Genomic DNA, 21,716 nt, shown 5'->3' on the forward strand with positions numbered 1-21,716 from the left:
TTTGGAGGATTGGAAAAATTTCAATCAGTATGTTTTCGGGATCCGGCATCCGGGCAGTGTTATAAACAAGCTCGCAAAGTCACGCATTTCAATTCGCATCAATTTATACTAATAATCGTTCGAACTCGTCACGTTTGGCAAATAACCAAGCGAAACTGTATCGCTCCTAAGGCATTGTTTTGACGCCTATTTTAGGTCAGATTGTGGTTCTGATGGTGCGTTGAATGGTGGAGAACGATTCCACTTCTTGTTTACCACAACAAACTTAGACTGAGTTTTGGGTCTGCGATGCTCAGCAATTGCCTATTTGTAACTAGAATTGCTCATTGCCATGCAGTGTTGCGTTTTAGGTACGTTTAAAAGTGATGTTGGTGTGCTGATCTATTGCAAGCTGCTTTCATATAACTTCAGTCAATTTCTCAAACAAACGAATTTCTAAATTGTATCCTGAAAATTCTGACATATATTGGATCAGATGAAAGTCTACGAATCATGGGTAAATATTTTTAGTACTTGAAATTGATAAACACTTATTGAACCACAACATAGAACAGTACGGAGCAAATACACGGCAAGATCAGGGTCCGAAATCCATCAGGACCGTTCGCTCGTAGTCAGGACTGACTATCCAACTACGATTTGGTTGTTCAATTGATGTATTTATTGTCAAATGTGTTGGCTTCATCGTAGAGCTCCTCAAGCCGTGTCCAACGAGGAGCGTCCAGGATGAGTCGGAGGAATCTATTGCAACTAGTTTGTACCTTCCGCTCTGTGGGAAGTACGATCTGTTTGTATATGGCTAGTTTGTTTTTTGGATGGAGCTTGGAGCGTCTATTGAAGAGTGAATATAGCTGCTTCAGTAAGATGAGTAAGCGGATGAATGTCCAATCCAGTCGGTAGCGTACTATTGGATTATTAGTGAGCGTTGGGTGCTGTTCCTTGACTCAGCAGGTGTCCTACCCTTCGTCGCGATGGACATGTCGTCTGCGAACAGCAAGAGTCGGTAGGTCCGCAGTGTACAGCAGATAGAGCAGAGGCCCTAACATGCTGCCCTGCGGAACATCAGCTGGTACTGCAGTTTCATCGGATGAAAAAACGACCCCGGAACGTTCGCTGTTGTTGTTGATAGTTTTGCAGGATTTTTGAGCTGGAACGCCTGTACAACTTGTGGATGAGCCCGTTGTGCCACACGTTGTTGTGTTTGGAAACTCGTCTATTTTTGATGGTGTTCTTCAGTCGAAAAAGCTGTAGTGTGGAGGAATGGCCGACCCGGAAACCAAACTGTTCCGCTGGAATCAGTTGCCACTCGTCGACTGCATCGCGAAGCCTCCAGTAAACTAATCTCTCGAAAAGTTTACCGGGAATATTCAGCACACTGATGGGACGACAGCTAGCAGGCAGTTTCGGTTCCTTCCCTGGCTTAAGGATCGGGATGACCTTGGCGCACTTTCAGGGCTGTGGAAAATAGAAAAGATCAAAACAACGGTTATATGTAGATATTCACCAGAAGTGAAAGCTCCTGAGATTGCAGTTTCTTCAAGAGTATGTTGAAGATGCCGCCGAAGCCAGGAGCGTTCATCTTCCTCATTCTCTTGGCTGCAGCCTTCACTTCTGCTGTGGTGGTTCAGTCTTCAGGTGGAAAGGGTGGGTTGTCCTCATCCAATCGGTCAATAGTGGCAGCCACAGATGACTCATTTGGACTGGGCATCGATTATTTTGGCAATTATTATTTTTGTATTACTGGGCAATTGTAATTTTTGTAGGGCGGCCATGCCGTATAAAACAACAATTCTAAGCTTTTTACACGAACAACTAATGTTATTGGTCCTCAGTTCAATAACATATTATTTAAACTTAATTAAAAAGTTACAGTTTTCAAGGCACGAGAGTAGCATCATTTAGGATGCTCCAATAAGTTCATCCATTTTAGTTATCACTCTGAAGTACACTTAAATCACACCCCGGAATAACATTGTGGCCGCTCTGTGCATTATTTAAACTCAACCGGAGCGTTAAACACTAATGTACAATTTTTCATAATTTTTCAATTCATTTGCATATTTAATTTACCCATGAAAGGTTCATTAACGCTACCAAAGACCGTTTGGCCCATGGTCCACAGCACTTCGACACGATTTGAACGCGTTAATCCTTTTCCATGCCAACCGGATAATGTCCATTAATTGCAACGAATTGTGGATGTACCGTTTGGTGTGTGCGTGTGTAACTCCCCATCCGTCGACATTGAATAATCTGCTGCTTCATTTCTGCTTCGCCAGCAATCCAATCCACGATTATTTGGCGCATCACTCGCATCATCCAGAGAAATGTTTTGCATAACAATCTAACCACACAGCACACCCGGTTGTGTATCACTTTCTAAACAGTGTGTAGTGATACGTTCCTGCACCCTGGAACCGGCAATAATGGACCACGAAAAATTGGAGCTTTAACCTATTTACACACAATCAAATTGATTCGGTTTCCATAGTTTCATTCTGTTTTGTGGCAGGCCCGCCATCATGCTTCAGCCGGGGTGCTATATCAGCATGACGTTATCATTTTATGATGGAATGCATCCGAAAGCCTTGAAATGGAGGAGGATGCGAACGTCCCGAGGTAATTACAGACGGTCGACTTCATCGGGATTGCACGAACGTTTCCTTTGGGTTCAAAATTCCCCGCGGAAGCTTGTTTCTTTCTCCTCTCAGCTTCAACGATACTACGCAGCTTCCCTTGAACCGGATCAAGCTCTGCGGCTGAGTCATTTGTTACGAAACTTCGCACCTCTGCACCACCCTACTCTCACCGAGGTTCGTGTGCGATCTCGTGAAGAATTTCCGGCATAACCGGATTAACTCAGGTGGGAAGAGGAGGGTACTGATCGAACGGCTAATGTCACGAAATCGTTAGCCAACGGGGGTCATGCGCGTGGTATTTGGAGTGCGGCCATTAAAAGCCGCCAGGCCGTTCGTTTGAGGTTATCCGATTTCAAGGTAAAAGATGGATAATGTTTAAGCTAGATAACCAATGTCGAGTCACTACTAGCGTCTTCTTGGGTAGAGATGATTGCCAATAAATTTATAGCAAAATGATAGATTATTATATCGTCGTACCCCTTAACCTGCTTGTAATCATACGTCCCCGTTTCGCGTTGATTGATCGCACCGGAACGAGGTGAAAACTGGTGAAATCAATTCAGCCTGATTGGCGCTTGTTAGGCAACGATAGCCTTGATATTGATCTGGCAGACAAAATGAAGTAACAGATAAAGGAGAAAAATGGCAAACTTGAAATTTTAGTATAGATTAGTCACTTCAGAGTCATGGTTAACTCCTAATGCTAATAATTTACACTCGTCTGTTAAGTATAATGCTCGACACTCCACTATCTATATTAATGATGGTCTACAACTTTAGTGCTTATCTTCTGCATTTTTATAATATGAGTTGTCAACGGATACCAAAGTTCTTGTTGATGGCAACTTCCTCAACACGTCGGGCGTCGGGTCTGCTCGTCCAGCATAAAGAAACCTTTGTGGGTTTGATATAAAGACCACTTAGCGTGTGTTTGTTTTAGAAGCTGCGTGATGTATTATCCAACCACTGTTCCATATCCGCAAAACAGTGAACAATTACAAGTCTTTGTTTTGTGAGATATTGAGGTGCTTTATATCTCTTAGAACATATACAGCAATTCTAAAGTGGAGATCCATCTCTTGGGGAGTTGTTTTAAATGACTAGAAGCTGTTGATGTGTTTGGAACATGGCTTCATAGAAGGAGCTCCAAGCCAGACACAAAACAGTCAACCTTTATTTTTGGCTACCAGTCCTATGGATGGATCGGTGAGTCAGACTGGTAATGGATTGTGTGGTGCGCGTGTCTCTCTATCCCTTCAGTGCAATTAAAACCTGCCAGGTACCGTGTGTCCGTCCGTCCCTGTCCCAGAAAGCTTCCCGGCACATCCGACAACGACATGTGTAAATTGATAATTACAAATGAAGTTTAACCCTTAGGGATCTCTCTAGCGGGGTGTGTTTTGATGCATCTGTGGTTTACCACGGCTAGAAATGAGGGATGAGTTTTGCAAAGCCTTCTGGTCAGTCATTTTGGATCATTAATAACATCATGATGATGCAGCTGGAGCTAATTAGGTGTTAGGAGACAGCCTGACATTCCAGTACGGGAACATTTGATAGAAACCATCATCTGAATAGAGGTTTCAGGGGTCCGTGAGTTCCGGCTAATGAGAAACCTGTTAAGCTCCCGGGGTCTGTGTTATCAAATGGCACAGCTGTTTACTGCAACAAACATCTCGTGGGTCATTAAAAGAATCATGCCTCGAAAATGTCTCCGTGTGACATTTTAGGGATCTCCTCAAGAACGTAGCTACTGATCACCGTAGCTTTGACATTAAACCAGGTAAGCCTTCCTTCCCGTAGGCACAGACAAATCCTCTGTGTTTGAAAAATTACCTGCCGACTGCAAATACTTTTAATAGTCCCTCAATAGCTTGCCGACGAATGTCAATTTTCGACGCATTTGCATAAAGACCGGGGGGAAGACAATCATCATAAAATTGTCTTCCGTACCGAATAAAAGACACACTACTGGGCATACAATTTGGACATCACACATTATTCGTGCAGAATCTTTATATTTTGTTTGACGTGTGTTTCGCACACCGATTTCGTTTGCGGATGAGCCTTAGCCGGGAGAATGCGGGAAGAGCCGTGGGAAGATATGCATGCATAATTAGTGACTTCAAGCTGCCCTAGCTCTAATGCCTTTTATTCTTCGTTTTTCTCCATTAAATTTGCGCTCATCTTCCGACCGAAAGATCCCACAGCTGGCGGCGAATGAGCTGTTTTAAAAGGCTCTAGATACAAGCGAGCACAATTACTGAATCTAATTAGTCACATTTAATGGTTGGGCTGATTTCTTTTTTTTTTTTAATCCCCAAAACAAAACGATCAACTTCGTCTTAACGTTGGGCTGGGCTCAGAATGCAGCAGCGCTCCAAAACATTCATCTTGATATTGTGAACCACCCCGCCCAGTCCGAGGGTTTGGAATAGTTTAGCTTCGTGATTTATAACTATGTAGCTTCTGATGTCCAAAATGATCGTTGAGGCTCGTCGGGAACTCTCCGATCACTTCCTAGATGTAAATTGTGTCTTGCGGTCTGTTTGTATTCTAAAACGGTTATTTTCGTGCGGTTTTATTTAGAATAGAAGTCATCATCTCGAAAGACCTTGGGCAGAAATTGAAGACAGCTCAAGGTTGTCGAGCGTTTAGAAGGCGGAAGTCTTACTGATGACTTTTGCTGGCTCATCTGCATCATTTGGTGGGAGCTAGAATTTTTGAAGCGGTAGTTTGAGTTGGAAGCCAAAAGCAGTGACCATTAATCTAAAAAAACTGAACAGAATTTAGATTGCTCTCTGGCTACAAATTTAAAGCCCATATGAGTAAAAGAGCGTCGCGTTGCTACTTTCATCAATCTTGCGCGTTCTTACCCTAGACTCACATTAAGCCCAATCACAGTGGCGCATTGTCTTATATTCTCGTCGGATCATCATCAAGCGCAGCGATGGCGATGATGCAAGAAGCTTGGATATTAATCGAAGCCTAGCATATCTTCGCACAGATTGCTTCACGTCTATCCAACGAAAGTGAAGATCATTATCCATCGAAGAAACAAATTCGGTTAGGTTTGCTGGCGGGTGTGAAGGACTCTGTGATGATGTATAGATTTCCTTTTCCCTCGAGTCGGATACAACCAACCAACCAACAGGCAATGCAAGTAAAATGAAAATTGAAATTTTATTAATTCCATTTTCTCGCCCGACATCGTGTCCCGCTTCAACTTAGTCATTTTTTGTTTGTAAAAGTAAAAGCCTTTCCAACATTAACCCAAGCAATCGGGAAGCTTCTGGATGGGGCGAAGTAATGAATCCTTTTTGCTTCGGTGTTTCTTCGGTAGCGTCGAAGGTTGATTGAAACTAAACGAAGTTTCGTTTAATTAGTGGCTCGGAAAGTCTTCGGAACGCACCGGAGGATTAATCAGCTGAATGTCGGTGTTTCTTCATTCCGTCCGTCTGGTATTGAAAATATAATTATAAGAAGAAATTGAATACCCGAAATGAGGAGAGCATTAAATTAGCATTCAAAATGTGCGTTTTAAGACTGCGAGTTCCACAAAACCCTGGTTATTAAACGGTTTCCCAAATATCTTTATTTAGCTCACAGAGTCTGTATGTTTTGAGGCCTTCTGTAGCGGTTTCAAGTTACAAAAAAATCTAGACTCCATAATCTTTGCATTGCAAAGCAACCGTGTACCCCAGATTTTGCGTCGCAGCTCCATAACGCTTCCCTTCCTTTAGGCGAAATCCCTTTCGGTGTCCTCGAATTGTAACTCCGGCAAAAGCACGTCACACACACCTTCGTCTTCATGGGATCTGAGAGGGGGGAGGCGAACTACTGCAAACTTGACCGTATTTTTGCTTGACCAGGCAAACCCCAAACTGGACGTGGACCTACTGTATGCGCGCGGTTGAAGTGGCGAAGTCGCGCGCATCATTATGCGCGCAGTTTTCACTTTCAATTCTCACTTTCAGCAGAAAACCGGTTTGATGGCAAATGTGGACCAAAGGATCGTGAATATGTGTGGTTAACGAGCGTCCCCCCTTCCCGTCCCTTCTGATGGTCTGTGGACCTACCGAGTCAGCCTGGTTTGATATGCAGATAGTGAGAGTGTGAAATAAAACTACATCCATCCGAATGCTGTGTATGATTTTGAAGTATAAAGACGGTTTTAGATTTTATGACACGCTGGGATGGGAAATTTCCTTTCAATAATTTATGACCCGATTAGTTCAATGATGGGAGAAACCTTGGGAAGTTTGGAGTATGTCTCGTTGTGTGCTTCGATGTGGCAGTTTATTGATCTTTTGGGGGTCAGTTTTTGGAACGATTATTGCTGGGTTAGTATGCAAATTAAAGCGCTACCGGTCACCCGGAGGGCAAAAACGCGCTTTCAAACTGCTGTGATTCCTCACCGCGCCAAATCTCCGTTGCTTCTTCTGCGTCTGTTTTCAAAAGTTCAGCTCAACCCCTAGACTTATCGCACAGTCGTCTCATACCGGACCTGCACTCCCACCCGAAACGGTCAACCATAACGCGGGCTCGGTTTCATAACCGCACATCACACAACAAGCAAACCCCACAAGGAATGACGCGACAACTTCCAGCCGGGGCGACACATGCAAGTTTTGCACCAACACGCAATCGTTTGCGTACCGGAACTTGTTCATGTTTTTCGTGTGCGTACCCCTCCTACCCACTCCCTCCGAGGCTAAGTGTACCTTATCCCGCACACTATCCCCAATCGGGTGCAGTTCGTGTGGAACAGGTCCATTACTTCCCGGAGGCAATGTGTCTACGCAGAAACTTTCGTACGCGGGCGCACAGCTTCGCCAGTACCGAGGAATGGATCGGCACACGGTAATTGCATCAATTGTGCTCTGGGGCACCACAAATGCATATGCAGGCGATGCATAATCATAACATGTGCCTGACGATGGTCGTCGTCAGGGAGACGACCGACCGGTTAGAAGGAAATGAGGAAATGAGTTTCTGGATGAATGGGAAAATTACAGGTCTAGGTGGGCATCACATGTGAGGCTGCCGCTTAAAAGTGAGAGTGTACTCGGGAGTGTGTTTGTTGGGGAACGCGACGGGAAGCAGTTTGATAATAGTTTTGTGATTGTGTTGATAGTTATTTGTCATTGGGACGGGTGTGCATCAAGATGATGGGCAATCGGGCAACAGAGTGTTGAAAGTTATGACGAAATACTTTTTCCCGGTTTTAGTCGAGTTGTTTTCATCTGAAAAAAATAATGAAATTTTATTGAAGATTTATATTTATGTCTTATACATTATTATGCAGAACTTCACAGAGAAGCCTTATTTTCTACAATTCGCATAATTAATAAAAGGAATTGCGCGTATCAGGTCGATACGTAGATAATTGGAAGTAGTTAGTAGACAGTTAGTAGGAGTAGTAGTTAGTAGTAGTTAGTAGTGAAGTTAGTAGATAAATGGAAAATAATGTGCATTACCAGTTACCAGAAATACGGTAATAATTTATACGTTATTGAATGGGAAACAAATGGCTACATGAAAGATTTTACAAAGAATTCTGAGGCATGGATTTTTCATTACTTTTAACCTTTAAGTGGGAACCCGATTCCCGAGGCATTTTTCCACTTCAAACTGCAATAACTTTTGATTGATTGCTTGTATTGGCCTGAAATTTTTAGTCCCAGTTTTTGATTTCTGATTTTTTTGTGCATACATTTCAATTTTCAACAAGCAGTGAGTATTTTATTTTGATTTATTTTAAACTTTACCACGTAAGTTGGCAACCAGCTTACCCGTGTATTCCATACGTTTTGTATGGAGAATGACTTTTCGTTTCATCTTCTTTCCGTGTTATGCTTATTTTCGAGTCAAATTCAATCGATTTAAAATTTCAAATGTTACTTTTATTTATAATATAAAACATTAAAAACATAATGAATGAATGATATACAAAAGCATAAAAAGTCTAGATTAAATAATTAAATTATAAATACGTATGATTATGATGAATATAGCGAAAATTTAGACAGTAGATTGTAATAAAATTGATTTTGTTGTATTACGTTTTTCATTTTTATGTTATGATATGTGAGATATAAAATTTGGCATCATTGCTCTATATTCACTTAACATTCCAAACTTCAAAGATTCGCAAGAATATGAATAGATAGAAAGAATTGTTTACCTACGAAAACTGTTGATTTTATACGTCAAAACGTTTGTAACACCAGGGTATGCCGGTTGCCAATTCTAGGGTTAAACCGAAGTTGCTCAGCGCTACCTGTGTTGCTGATTGGAAGGGTATCCCGAAGAATGAGTCAACGTAGAAGAAATTACGGCACTTATCCCTGACATACACGGACCTCAACTCTCGATTATGAGCAAAAGGACTCAAATGTACGTGAAGATGGACACCATGGGCATAAAATTGAAACTGGATCCTGACGGTTCTAAAAAAAATCAGAACAGTTCCGGAAAGAATACACCTGCAAGGTCCGGAACCGAGGGTACCGTCGGAACGTTCGGGAGTGGAAAAGATTGCTTTGAAGATCTTTTCAATCGGAAATATACTGGTCACAAGGGCGTGGACTCGAGGATCACGTTTAAATTATTAAATTTTAATTCCGTACGATTTAGAATGGTTCCGGGCGCTTCCAGACGCTTTCGATTCCAACCGGTTCCGGACAGTTCCGAGCGGTTCCGGATGATTCCTGGCGGTTCCGGGACACTTCTATTTGCTCTGCTCTATAAAGGCAAACAGTAGCTCCTGCAGTCAAATGCTCAGTTCTTCTTTCTTCAGCAAATTTTCACCAGTTCAACTAACTCTTAACTAAAGCAGAAATGGCAGAAAGAATCCTTTTTGTGTTTTTTTTTATAGCGCTTTCTATATATTTCCTGAAGTTTTGCCATAATTCCACTTAAAAAACCCTTTCTAAGGCTATAAACTTGCACCATATTCACGATGTGTCCCCGTTTAGATTGTAGAGAAAATGGAAACAAAAATACGACCCAGTGTTAGTCGGCCATCGTTTCGCACCATTCACACCATCGATGGACGACCCGATTCGCTCCGATTTTCGCGGAAGGTCATAAAGCGGCGGGACCCAGTTGGAGAAGCAAGCCGTCGATAATAATTATAAATCAAACTTCAGCCAAGTTGGGGAATTTTAGTTTTTATCATAAACATTTCTGCGGCTTCTCCACACGCAGAGAGGGATGAAAGTGTGGTCCCGACCCTAGCGTTGCACGTACTTGGCGCTGGTTATTGGCGAAAGGATTGGGATTAATTTTAAGCGGATGGTGCGAAACCAACCATCTCAATTTATGGTCGTTGTAAATGAGTTTATTTTTTATCGTTCCGCGTGTTTGGGTCGGGGGATTTTTTTTTGTGGAATTAGCAGAAGGGAGAACAATTATGCTGAAACTGAAATAGGGCTGTTTTAAAAGAAGAAGGAAGTGTAATAGAAAGTATAATAGATTAGGGGCGACCTAATTTATGAAATATTTCCTTGTAAAAAAAATTATATGTGAAAAAGTTGTTGGAAAAGAGACGTGTGAAAGAGGCGACAGCCTTCAAACGGCAGGATCGAATTTCAATTCCCATCCGGACCGGAGTTATGATTGATCATAAAACTACCGGATATCAATAAGTCTAGCAATACATTCGGAGACTGGCATGATTTAGCGGGGCGTCATAAAACATAAAAAGATTAGACAAAGTTTGATGTCAGTGATGCTTTTCAAAATCAAAAGAAAAGTTAGAGATATCTCAATCATTTCATTTCAAAGCTCCTCACTCCAAAAACTGCTTTCACCGATTGTGTTCGATTTGCTGTCGAAACTCCTAAATCTCAAACCGATAGACAGCGTAACATATCAGCTCGTTGTGTACATTAATCAAACATGAATCAACTCACTGTCACGCGACGTTTAATGTACTCCAGCTGTCTATGTGATGTAGCTGCAGCGAAACGCCACGGCTCGGAAAGTCACTGAACCGTGCGAGGCCAGTTTTAAAGAGTCCTCCTCCGTCCGTAGCATCTTCGTCTAAGCACCGTAGTCGTGTGTATGTGCCACCAGTTTTGATTAGATGCAGCAGGAACGAAACATTGAAGAGGCCGGTTTCTTCCATGTGTTGATCAGAGTGCAGTGAAGCTCACCACATCGCCTGATCGGCTGATCAGACCACACGGTGGTTGCAAGGCATCTCTTGCAGGTCCATCCCGGACTCGAGGTTTTCCATTTGCGTTACGGATGATTTATTCCATTATCTGAGCGACCTAACTGTAACAAGTCGTGTCTTTCATCGTCGTGTCAGAGTTAAAACGTTAATTATTTCATTCGTCTTATACGTTTTTCTTCTCTCTTTCTACATTTCAGAATCTCTTGATGTCTCGGTAGTCTAAAGGTCGGCGTGAAAGTTCTCGAGCCCAGTAGCAGCTGCATCGTAACCACGGTTGATAAGGCTAATTAAAAGTTCTACACGACTACTGGATTCCTGTGCGATTGAGCGTGAAAAACACGGACAATCGGATCGGAAACACATCCAAGTAGACGGACATCCCTAAATTTCAGCAGTCCTGCTGCACCAAGTTGGACACCTTACCGACAAGTAGCGCGATCGTGTTTAGACGTCTGACACGGAGTGACAGTCAAAACCAAAACACAGCGAGCTCTCGTGTGACAGCACGAAAAAAAAAGGCGCGTCAGAGCTGCGTTCGACAGGCTGACACCCTCCTGGAGCATTTGTGCCCTGCGGGATTTGAGGATGATAGTCCATGACCTCCAGCGCACCGGGAGCATTACCAGCGGCCCTGCACTCGAGCGGCCACTACACATAACGACGGCAAACCCGATCGGACACCCGGGGGAACGAGCCGTGTGAAAACGGGAATCTGATCCATAAATCACAAAATCCGGCAAGGAAAGAGAAAACACCACACCCTCCCATAGGCACGAGTTAAGTGTTAAGTTGGGCAATAAATAACGCTAAAGAAAAACGGTGAATAAAGAAGGCAGAACAAAACGGACACAACAAGACGAGCGAAGAGAGCGAGAGAGAAAAGAGAAACGGAAACCACGATAAGCTTTACGGAAGAGGAGCATTCAACGCGTAGCAAGCGAACGAGCTAAGGAACAGTGAAACGGCAGAAAAGGGCCTAGAACCAGGGAATGGTTTAGGTGAAATTTGGTGTTTAATCGACGCGATCGAGCAAAAGGTGTGTTGGGAAGTTGGGAATATTTCCTCTACCCATCAACAACATCACCAGAGCGCGCCGGACATCCGGACCCTTGAAATTGTGTCTATTAATTGTTTGTAAAGGAAGGAAAACAAGAAAGGTGCGAGTTGTGTGTGTGTCTTTTGATCGCATATGTTAAGTGTCTGAGCACCTGTACAGTGCGTGAGTGCAAGTGTGTTTCGATTGATCGAATCGATTAAAAGTATTCCATATGTGTGACCAGTGGTGTTAGGATCGTGTGTGAAAATTGTGTTTTTGTATTATTGTTCGATTGAAAGGTTGAAAAAGAAATCGAATCAAGTTCTCCACTTTACTCACCGGAATCACATCATCTGTGGTACGCGTTGAATACATTTTGTGTATAAAGCCGTTTGTATCGAAATATCGCTCTCTAAGGAAAAGTTTTTATCCATAAGGTAAGTTTAATATTTTGCTTATGTTATTTTGTAAATGATATTGCACTTTATCATAGTAGAAGATGTTGGCCAAAGTATTGTAAATCAGCAGAGATTTACATCAGCAACCTGTTAAGTAAGGTGACTTCGTCCAGACTTACTTACTTACTTATCAGGCACTACAAACACTTTGTGAAGTTTTGGACGACTTCAAATTTGCGGTCACCAACCGTACATCACCCCCACGTAATTCCAGATTTATTAGTAGGGCCGCTGATGGTGCCACCATTAATTTGGTCTTTGCCTCGTTAATCTGCAACCCGAGGTTTTCTGCCGCCTGCTCGATCCTTTGGTAGGGCTCTGCTACCTGGGAGAGCCGCAGACCAATTATGTCTATATTATCGGCCAGGATCTAGGTTGAATATTATGCCAGGATCTAGGTTGACTTATAGAAGATGGTTCCCGAAGTCTCCACCTCCGAGTCGCGGATGGCCCTCTCTACAATCTGGGACAATCTTATCCTGAAGGATTAGGGAGAATATTTTGTAGGCGGTATTCAACACCGTCATACCCCTGTAGTTGTTGCAGTCCAACATATCTCCCTTCTTGTATATGGGATAGATGATGCCGAGATTTCAATCACAAGGCATCGATTCGCTATCCCATACCTCAGACTAATTGAAGTTAAAATAACGATCGTCAAAATTACCTATCTAACCTGACCTCGAATCTGATCAAAATTAGTGGGAGCATGAGAATTTCTTAAATCCTGGTCTCTAACATCTTTTATTGTGATTTGCTTACCTGAGATCTATTTACTGGCATCAATTAAGATAATGGTAGCGAGAACTTGCTCTCCAAATCAAGAGCAACAAACCTAGTAAAGCAATCGACGGCCGACGTCAGAAGGTCGTTAATAATAATAAGAAGAAGAAGAACCTAAATTTATAATTATATAGTTTTTAGGAGTCCTTATAGTCAATATGGTTGGTAATCTATAGAAGTTTTGGATAATCAGGTGCAAGAATAGCGGATTTAACTACAAGGACAAAAGATAAAGAAAACTCTTAAGTTTTGGAGAGCACAACTAAAGGGTTGAAGTGTATATCAAATCATCTCTTCAATGATCTCTAGATAACACAAGCCAATACGTCATATGACAAACGGTATTAAATTCCCGTTCCCCGGTAACATTTTACCGTACCTCGAACGTGACTCATCTTCCAGGACGTTGTCCCAATATACCTGTAGCACCATGAGTCCATTGCCTTCCCGCGTATGGCGCTGTGACTTCCAAACAAGCTAAAGAAAGTGGTTGATTTTTTTTTGCCACCCTGTTTGCTTATCAACCTCCCAACATCCCCGCCGCTTACTTCGTCAATTTTCGTAACCGATCGAACGGATCGAGGGTCATCGCGATAGGTTCGGCTGATTCATTAACATCGCGACCTCCTGCCGGGGGCTGTGTGGCGTGGAGTTTCCGTGCCGAATCGACCGCTAACCTTCGGGGGCCGTTCCCGCGGAGCGGTAATGTTGCTCCGGCGCGATGCGTCAGCTTTTGTGCGTTGTGGCCCATTAGCTGCGTGGTGCAAAATGGATCCCATTCTTCGTGCGCGAGCGCCTGTACGTTCTATCGAGATGCTATCGATGAGCCGGGATGAGAAGGGTGACAGTGTCTGGTCGGTTGCAGTGAGTGGTGTACACAAGGACTCCGCGGGGAGGTGATATACACACACACGCACGAAAAAAAAAGCCTCCACACACGTATACACTCACGTATCGAACGTGTGCGTCCTCGGAATCGATGTGGATACGCCTGTTAGGGAAGGGTTTTAGTTTCAATTTGCTGAATTCAGTTGTCGCGTGCGAGCCGTGCTGAAAACACTTGAGCAATATTCGTTGTTGACTGTGCCCTGAGTAAAGTGCGTTTGGTGTTAGTGGAGCTAGGTCAGGAATTAAATATTTGTGAAAAGATGTGTAGTGTTGCGTGAAGAAAGCTTCGATATTTTAAATTTCAGTATTGAGTTGAAGCTGAGTGCACAATTTTATTGGTATTTGGAACCATTTATCGGGCTTTACTTCATTACCAACTTTCGAAGAAAAATTTGTGTTGATGATTTCTTGATTCTTAAGTGATGTTGAACTCTTCAGAACCTTTCAATGTTCACTATTGTCGTTCTAAACATTTTTAATACGATTTTTAACATAATTTTGGAGATCTAGATTTACACTTCGATATCCTAGTCATTCAGGATTTCTCACGTAGAACCTACAGTGAAGTAAACTCATTTCGTTGGATGGATTCGTTGGAGGAAAAAAAATATTAGAGTTAGTGTGTGTCCAAGAATCTGAATTTACGTAGAAAGTGTGTACGAAGATTTGTGAAAACCTTCAACATTTGCTGCATCAACCAACACAGTGCACCGATCTTTATCAACCTCTCCACTACGCTAAGGTAACTTCAGAACAATTATAACGTTATCCACTTATCGCCGACAAAGTGAAATCAAGTGCAAAATTGTCCCCTTCATCGTTCGTTCGGCCGTCTCGTCTAGACTAGAACCACCCGCCCGATAACTCCAACTACTCCACAAAGCCCGTGTTTCTGTGTGTTTAGTCAAGCGAGATAACTTCCCTTGGGTGAAGTTTTTCCAACAGTTTTACCAGCCGCGCTCGTGCATGAGTTGGGAAAACGTCAAGCATCATCCAGTGTCGACGCGTTCTAATGAATTCCTCACGCTTCGATTGCCGAACGTATCAGGGCTACATGTCCAGGAGGGAGGAGATGGTGATCACAAGCCCGTCCTCCCCCTGTACCCATTACAACGCGTCAGTTGATTGATGTATGCATTTTAATCTAATTTCAAGTTAATAGATAACTGTACCCCGCCGTAGTATTCCGTGTTTGCAACCTTGTACGGAAAGGGTTACTGAACTCCCCATCCAATGGGGAAAGGATGCTGCGGGCGATCTGGATTCTGAGCCAGGGTGAGAGGGACATCCATCCCGTCTGTTACAAAACCCGGTCGGATTGAATAATTTCATCCTCACCGGCGTTCGATTAATATGCATGGCGTGATCGGTAAATAAGATATTCAAACACAGGCAGTGGCAGAACACGGGGGAGGTTCAGAGAAGGAGTAAAAATCAACTTACAAAAAAGAAAAGCAGGAAGCTGTGCTTTTTTTGTGAGTCTGATCAGTAGGAGAGCATGTGAAGCCTGACACCTGAACCGAGGAATCGATAAGCCAACTGGCATAAAATTGTTGGAAAAAGATGCATAAAATTGCTTCCCATTTACATGATGTGTGTGTGTGTGTGTGTGTGTGTGTACGAAGAGATCCAGTACCATCGCGTGGTAGTTAAATATAGATCAATGCGATTGCATTCCCTTTTCTGTTGCATGTGCGCAAGGCACAAGCACGCGCCTGGAACCTTGTTGATTCCTTGTTTGAACGGGAGGATTGAGGATTGTCTTTTTTTTGTGTGTGTTTGTGCCGTTTTGCGCTGTTTGCCCTTTTGCATACATTGCAAACCAGCGGGAGGATGTTTGGGGTGATGGGATAAAACGGTACCTGCATTAAGCGCAGGAAATGCAGACAGCACAAAGGTGGTCTGCCAATATGGTGATCGAAATTGTGTGTGTGTGCAGTTTTGCACCCGTGGTAACATGCATTTCAATATTGAGTGGAGTGTTTTATTGCAGTTCAAGTGGACTATTGTTTGTTGGTGGCATCAAACTAAATATGAAGCTTTTTGCAATAGCTATCCGATAGCTTTATTTGATGGTGAGAAAATATTATACATTTGAAGACCTCATCTGTCTGCTGTCTCAAAAGATTGTCAGAATGTACTTAATTTCAACCGACAATGTCCGGGAAAGGGCGCAGAATACAGCGTTTTACAGGCTATTTTGACTTGTGCACTGCATTTTTCATTTCGACCTCGACATTTCTAAAAATGAAGTTCACAAGTAAAAAATGCCTGTAAAACGCTGTAAATGCGATTCTGTGTTGAGTTCTGTGGCAGTTCTCGAACTCCGACTCGAAAATTCGTTGCATCATTCCAGCTAGGATGTTTCAAATGATAACACAACTTGCGATTATTTAAGTACACGAAATCAGATTCGACACTTTCTATTTGCCTTGATTATGGTCGTCAGATATTCATCGCATAGAATTCGGATCGAATTTAGAGTGCATCGGATGTTCCCGTTGAGCAGTTTGATCGATTTCTCAAGACGCTTTAGTTGTTAATTATTCAGTACAAAAATCCAACCCTAGAACCTATTTTCTTTTTCTTGGCTTAACGACCTTCTAGGTCACGCCGGCTGTCGAAATAGCTTACCAGACTCGCCGATACCACGTAGTTTGATAGACGGTTCACAGGATAAGGGTCTGGATGGGATTCGAACCACGGTCCTGTCGTTTGAAAACCGGTGCCGCTACCGCGTACACCACCGGGCCGCTCCCTAGAAACTTCCCCTAGAACATAGCCAAAATTGAGATATTAAAATTAGTGTCGAACCTGACAGCATTCAAATGTAATCGCTCGTCGTGTTATCGATTGAAACAGCGTTGCTAAAAAGATGTAATCTGTGTTCAGAAGTCAGAAAATGTTGTGTCCAATCTCAAATTTCCTATTGCTTTAGTTATTGTTCTAGGGGCTGGTAAACCCTGTATTGTCGATCATAAATCGAAATATTCACATATAACTGCTTACTGCATGCTTTCCTGCATTAATAAACCATCAGCCTGGAATGCATGGTAGCGACACTCCACCATAGAATTGCTACACATTCCTGGAAGTCAACATTTCATCCTTGTTTTCCCCCGTTTGTTATGCTAGCACATAACTGCAAAGTTCCTGCAGCTACACTGGCGAACAGTCCTCTTCCTAGGAAGCTAGAATGCCATTACTAATCCATTGCATTACATCCCACTAACGTCGTAAGCATCCTCGACCAAAAAAAAAAAGCCACTACTCACTACCACCCCCACTTTGGCTAACGATCATAGTTTGATCGCTCGTTAAAAAGTTCCTGTGCTTGTGCCAACTCCGTTGGTCCCTGCTGTTTGCTTGTGTCGGAAGCGCGTGCAAAACTTTCACCGGCGGCATGTGTTTGTGTTTGTAGCTTGGCGAGTTTCCCCGAGAGTGTTTTACTTCACTCCGGCCCACGGTTATTTATCCGAGCCGCTTCCGCTGTGCCGGGAGTTTTTAAAGTCAAAACCATCGTCTCGAATCCGACCGATAAATAGAATGTGAAGTACATTCGATTGCAGCACAGCGTGTTCTGGAGAGACACCGTGTGAGGCACCCAGGTTGCATTATTGACGAGTGGATTTTGTTTTAGTGGATCCCGCATGGGCGGGAATCCATGCGGGGGGGGGGGGGGGGGGGGGTAGAATCCATGGATTATCGTCAAGGTACGGAGATGGGATCGAGAATAATTTGATTGTAAATATTTGATAAGGTTCGAAAGTTGCTAGTGGTGGCTTGGCGTCTCCCGGGTGTCGTTTTGTGATAGTTTCTAGAGATGATGAACTTGTCCATGCTCATCGTGTGCCATTATTGTGCTATTGATAGTTGGGGGTGGGTGGTTGTTCCATTCTATTTGATGAGCATCGAGAAATTGATCCACAAGCACCATGATATGGTGTCTGTCGTTGCCGCAAGAGATTTCCAGCCTGTATTAGCTGGACACGAATCAAATATTGATGAAGCGTTCCTGGATAGACTGTGCACGGTGCTGAGGTTAAGACGAGATCTCGTAGAAAGCCGTCCTGCAGCACATTACCAAAGCATATTGTGCAAGGCCAGGCACCGTGAGCTTAGAGCCTTTGATGCAATTAGTTTTCAAATCCGCTCCCCCGAAGGGCCAATCGTTGATGCGGTTTTGCGATGTCAACAGTCCACCGCAGAAAACGTTCTATGCTGCAAGAACTCGTCCAGCTAGCTTGATCGTCGCTCGCTTCCTTTAAGAGAACCAGATACACGGTCCAGAATGTCGGGTGCACCAGGCGATAGCCGTCGGGAGGATGCAAGTAAACGCAAGAACAATGAGCATATTTATCATATCTGCTACCATTTCTTCCTGCCCGCGTTTCCAGTGAGCTGTTGGTACGGTGAAACAAGCGCCAAACAAACATATCATAAATAACGAATCTTTCCTCCCAATTGCCGGTGTGATGCCATCCGTAGTACATTCGCGGCGTACGTAGTTTCGCAAGCTTTGGCAGATGACTCTCCATCTCCCCGGTGCGCGGAAGGAAGGCACCCATTACACTGGCGCGGTCGTCGTTTGGTCATGGAAGACAAACGGGCGACGAATCCGCATGAAGTCGTACTACGCGCTCCTTATCGTGTTCTCTTCCTTATTTCATTAATCATACTTTTCCACATGCACTGTTTGTTTGCTGTGCTGTGTGTACACCAGTTATTTTTGCACATTACGTTTTCGATTCCATTTCCTTTCCGTTCGGACCGGGTTGCGAATGTTTCCCAATCCATTGCAAGCTTTACTCTTCCATTCTTGTTTTATGTTTGGTTTCCTTATTTTCTCGTTTTGTTTGCAACTTTTGTTCATTTATATTTCCCGCTTTCCTACTTTTTATTTTTTTTTTCCAAAGTGTGCGCCGTAGTTATCATGTGTTTTTTTTTCTGTTTTTTTAATGAGTTTTGTTCCTTTTTTTTCTTTTATATTTCACTCACCACAAACACCAGTTTAATCAAAACTCCACACTAAGCCTAGACTTCTAGCTGATCGGTACTACCTCTGGCAAACAAATTATTCATCGATAACCAGCTGGCCGGCCTTGTTTGTTGCCTTTACAGGATATGTTGCTACGGGTGCTTCGGCTGAGTACCTGCACTCAAGAACTCTCTCGGTGCCATATTTGTGGTTAACCATCGTCAAGAAGCCCGGGCTGCCTGAAGCGCCCTCCACTGGACTTCAATTATCAATTTCCATTTATGCGCTTTTCATGTTCGTGGTTTCGCTTTTTCCGCTGTGACTTGCCCTGCAAAAACCATCCTCCCGGCAGTGTTTTGTTGTCATGCGCATATTTTTGCATCGGTGCGTTCCTCGTTTGTTACGGACGCTCGTAATTGTCTGTGGGTTCGCGGCAGCAAAGCGGCTTCTTCTGAGATAAGGCAACGGGGGGGCTACGTACGTCGGCCATTTGTTATGACCATATCGGACGGGATTGTTGGCAATCGTTTCTGGCCGGTGGACAATCAGCATAACAGGAAGGTAGTGCAGCAGTACTAGAGGATGCCCTGAGGGAGTCAGAGTACCAGCAGAAACTTCTGGTGCATTTTAACTTAAGGTTTTCCTTCGCTGCTGATTAGTTCTCGCAAAAATGCTTTACTTGCGTAACGTTCGATTTTAAGGACATCTCAATAGTTAATGTCTGAAGAAGATTTTCTGACTTTCAATTGCTCAATTTGTACCTCTGACCTGTACCAGCACCCGTTCGGGTGCTTCATCTTCGTCACCAATAATTCGATAAATTCCCCCTCGACTGATAACCAGCCCGTCCTTTTGCTGTCTGCTTAACATACATCAGCTAAGAACGATAAGCAAAGAACATGGTACGACAATCATCATTAGCCGTAGATAGTATCCAGCCCATCTAGACTGGTACATCCGTGCATCAGCACACACCATACGGGGCTGCTTTGGCTGGCAAAACGGTACAAATAAAGATCTAGAAGTTGGTGGTTCCGTTTTCGCAACTAGAACGACCTGTCCGTGTCCGGCGCTTTCCTTAGGAGTCTGTGTGCGCTGTGTCCCCTAGCATCACGCACGGTGCATTGACATTTTGATTGATTTATGGGCTTCCGATACGATTCACCTTCACCTTGCGAGCTTCATGTGCTTTAACAGGGGAGGCAGTTCTGGAACGTACACACTGTCTAACGAAACTAGGTGAGGGATATCTTCGTGGTTTGCGTGTCTGTTGAGTGATTGATGCACCGAGCAAACATAGCTGGGGTAGTCTTGAGTTAGGAACGAACGGTAAGAGCTAAGGATTAATTCTTGATAGCTTCCTACACAACCACGTTCCCTTGATTTGGTCTGCCCCGGGAAGGAGACATATAATAAGAGAGATAATGTTATTAGAGTATTATAACACGACAATCTTATCGAATTCGATACACATGTTTGCTTCCGTATGCTAGCTATCGATTTGAATTCTTTCGACCCTAGCAGCTCAAAGCAATATTTGACTCATCATTTATCTCCAATAATCGAACGTCCAAAACCATACGCAATAGCTACACAATTGTGCTGGTCCGATTTAAAATCAATCGATTTTTGATTTATCATTCCCGGTGCATCTCATGTTTCATAACCACGGGCAACGTCATCGAGTGTCAACCGGACAAACACTTACGTGCACTGCCGTCGATGGTTCGGTTACCCTAAACTAGGACGTGGCCCCGTTTTGGACCATGCAACGCCCGGTTACAAAATACATACAATCAAAAACAGAATCAGCCCGTGGCAGAGGAAGAAGGAACGACGAATGACTATTGCTGCACCAATTAGCTGTAAGTTGACAAGCGGTCAGGCACGTTTTTCAAGTGTTGCGAGTAGAAGAACGGTTTTTGTCAATGAATGAATATTGCAATCGAAGTTTGGGGTTTGCAGGCAATGCAGCTGATAGTAGGCATTGGTCTTTGTCTGTGATAACTTCTGAAAAATCTGTGATTGAAATTCTGAAAATTTCACCGAGCTTCTGTCATGTGTCATGTGACAGTTGAGCAGTCACAAGAAGACAAACTGATAGAGGTTAACTTATACTAAAGTGACATTTGAGGTACCAATTGGTCCGCTTGTTTGCTAAACAAATCATAAACTTGAAACATTTAAGAATGCTTCCCCTTCCTTCCCCACATCGAACTCTTCGATGCTGAACTCTGTTTTGTTTTCGCAACAGGTGGAAAACTGAGCTATCGAACATGACAAGCCGTCGAACTATTGACTGTTCTCAGGCCAAAATGTACACAAAGAAACGAATTAGCTCGGAAAATATTGGTAAACTTCGCTTAAAACGAATTTACAGGGTATCCCAGCAATTCGTATGAATTGCTTTTTAAATTGAAAAGTTAGAAAAGAGCCTAAGCAAAGTCAAATAGTGTAAAATCTGATTCTTCGCTTATATAATATCGAAAATATCTAATACTTGAAAGACGGCTAATACGAATAAAGATTTGAATAGAATACATAGTTCGCACGGCATGACCCGTGCGAATCTCATCCGGATCATTCCTCGAAACCGAAACCCGGACATCAATTTACCTAGTGCCGATAAGTCTAGTACGCCGTTCGATGACCGGTGGGTCCTAGTAGATCGTCAAGCCAAGAAGAAGAAGCTTCCTCACTAAGCGCTGTATTGATAAATCTGTTTATCTGTTAATATTTAAAATTCATA

General features: G+C 43.2%; 2 protein-coding genes across 2 annotated transcripts in view; both read left to right on the forward strand.

Moving 5' to 3' along the window:
• The window catches only part of LOC126568604 (elongin-C), a 589,072-nt gene that overhangs the window by 41,124 nt on the left and 526,232 nt on the right, over positions 1 to 21,716 (forward strand). The gene's annotated exons all lie outside the window — the stretch shown is intronic.
• The window catches only part of LOC126568538 (28 kDa heat- and acid-stable phosphoprotein), an 89,067-nt gene continuing 77,595 nt past the window's right edge, over positions 10,245 to 21,716 (forward strand). Inside the window, exon 1 of the mRNA XM_050225033.1 lies at positions 10,245 to 10,248. The gene's annotated coding sequence lies outside the window, so the exon portion shown is untranslated. The remainder of the gene's footprint in view (positions 10,249 to 21,716) is intronic.

Source organism: Anopheles maculipalpis, chromosome 2RL (assembly GCF_943734695.1).
Source record: "Anopheles maculipalpis chromosome 2RL, idAnoMacuDA_375_x, whole genome shotgun sequence".
NCBI lineage: Eukaryota > Metazoa > Arthropoda > Insecta > Diptera > Culicidae > Anopheles > Anopheles maculipalpis.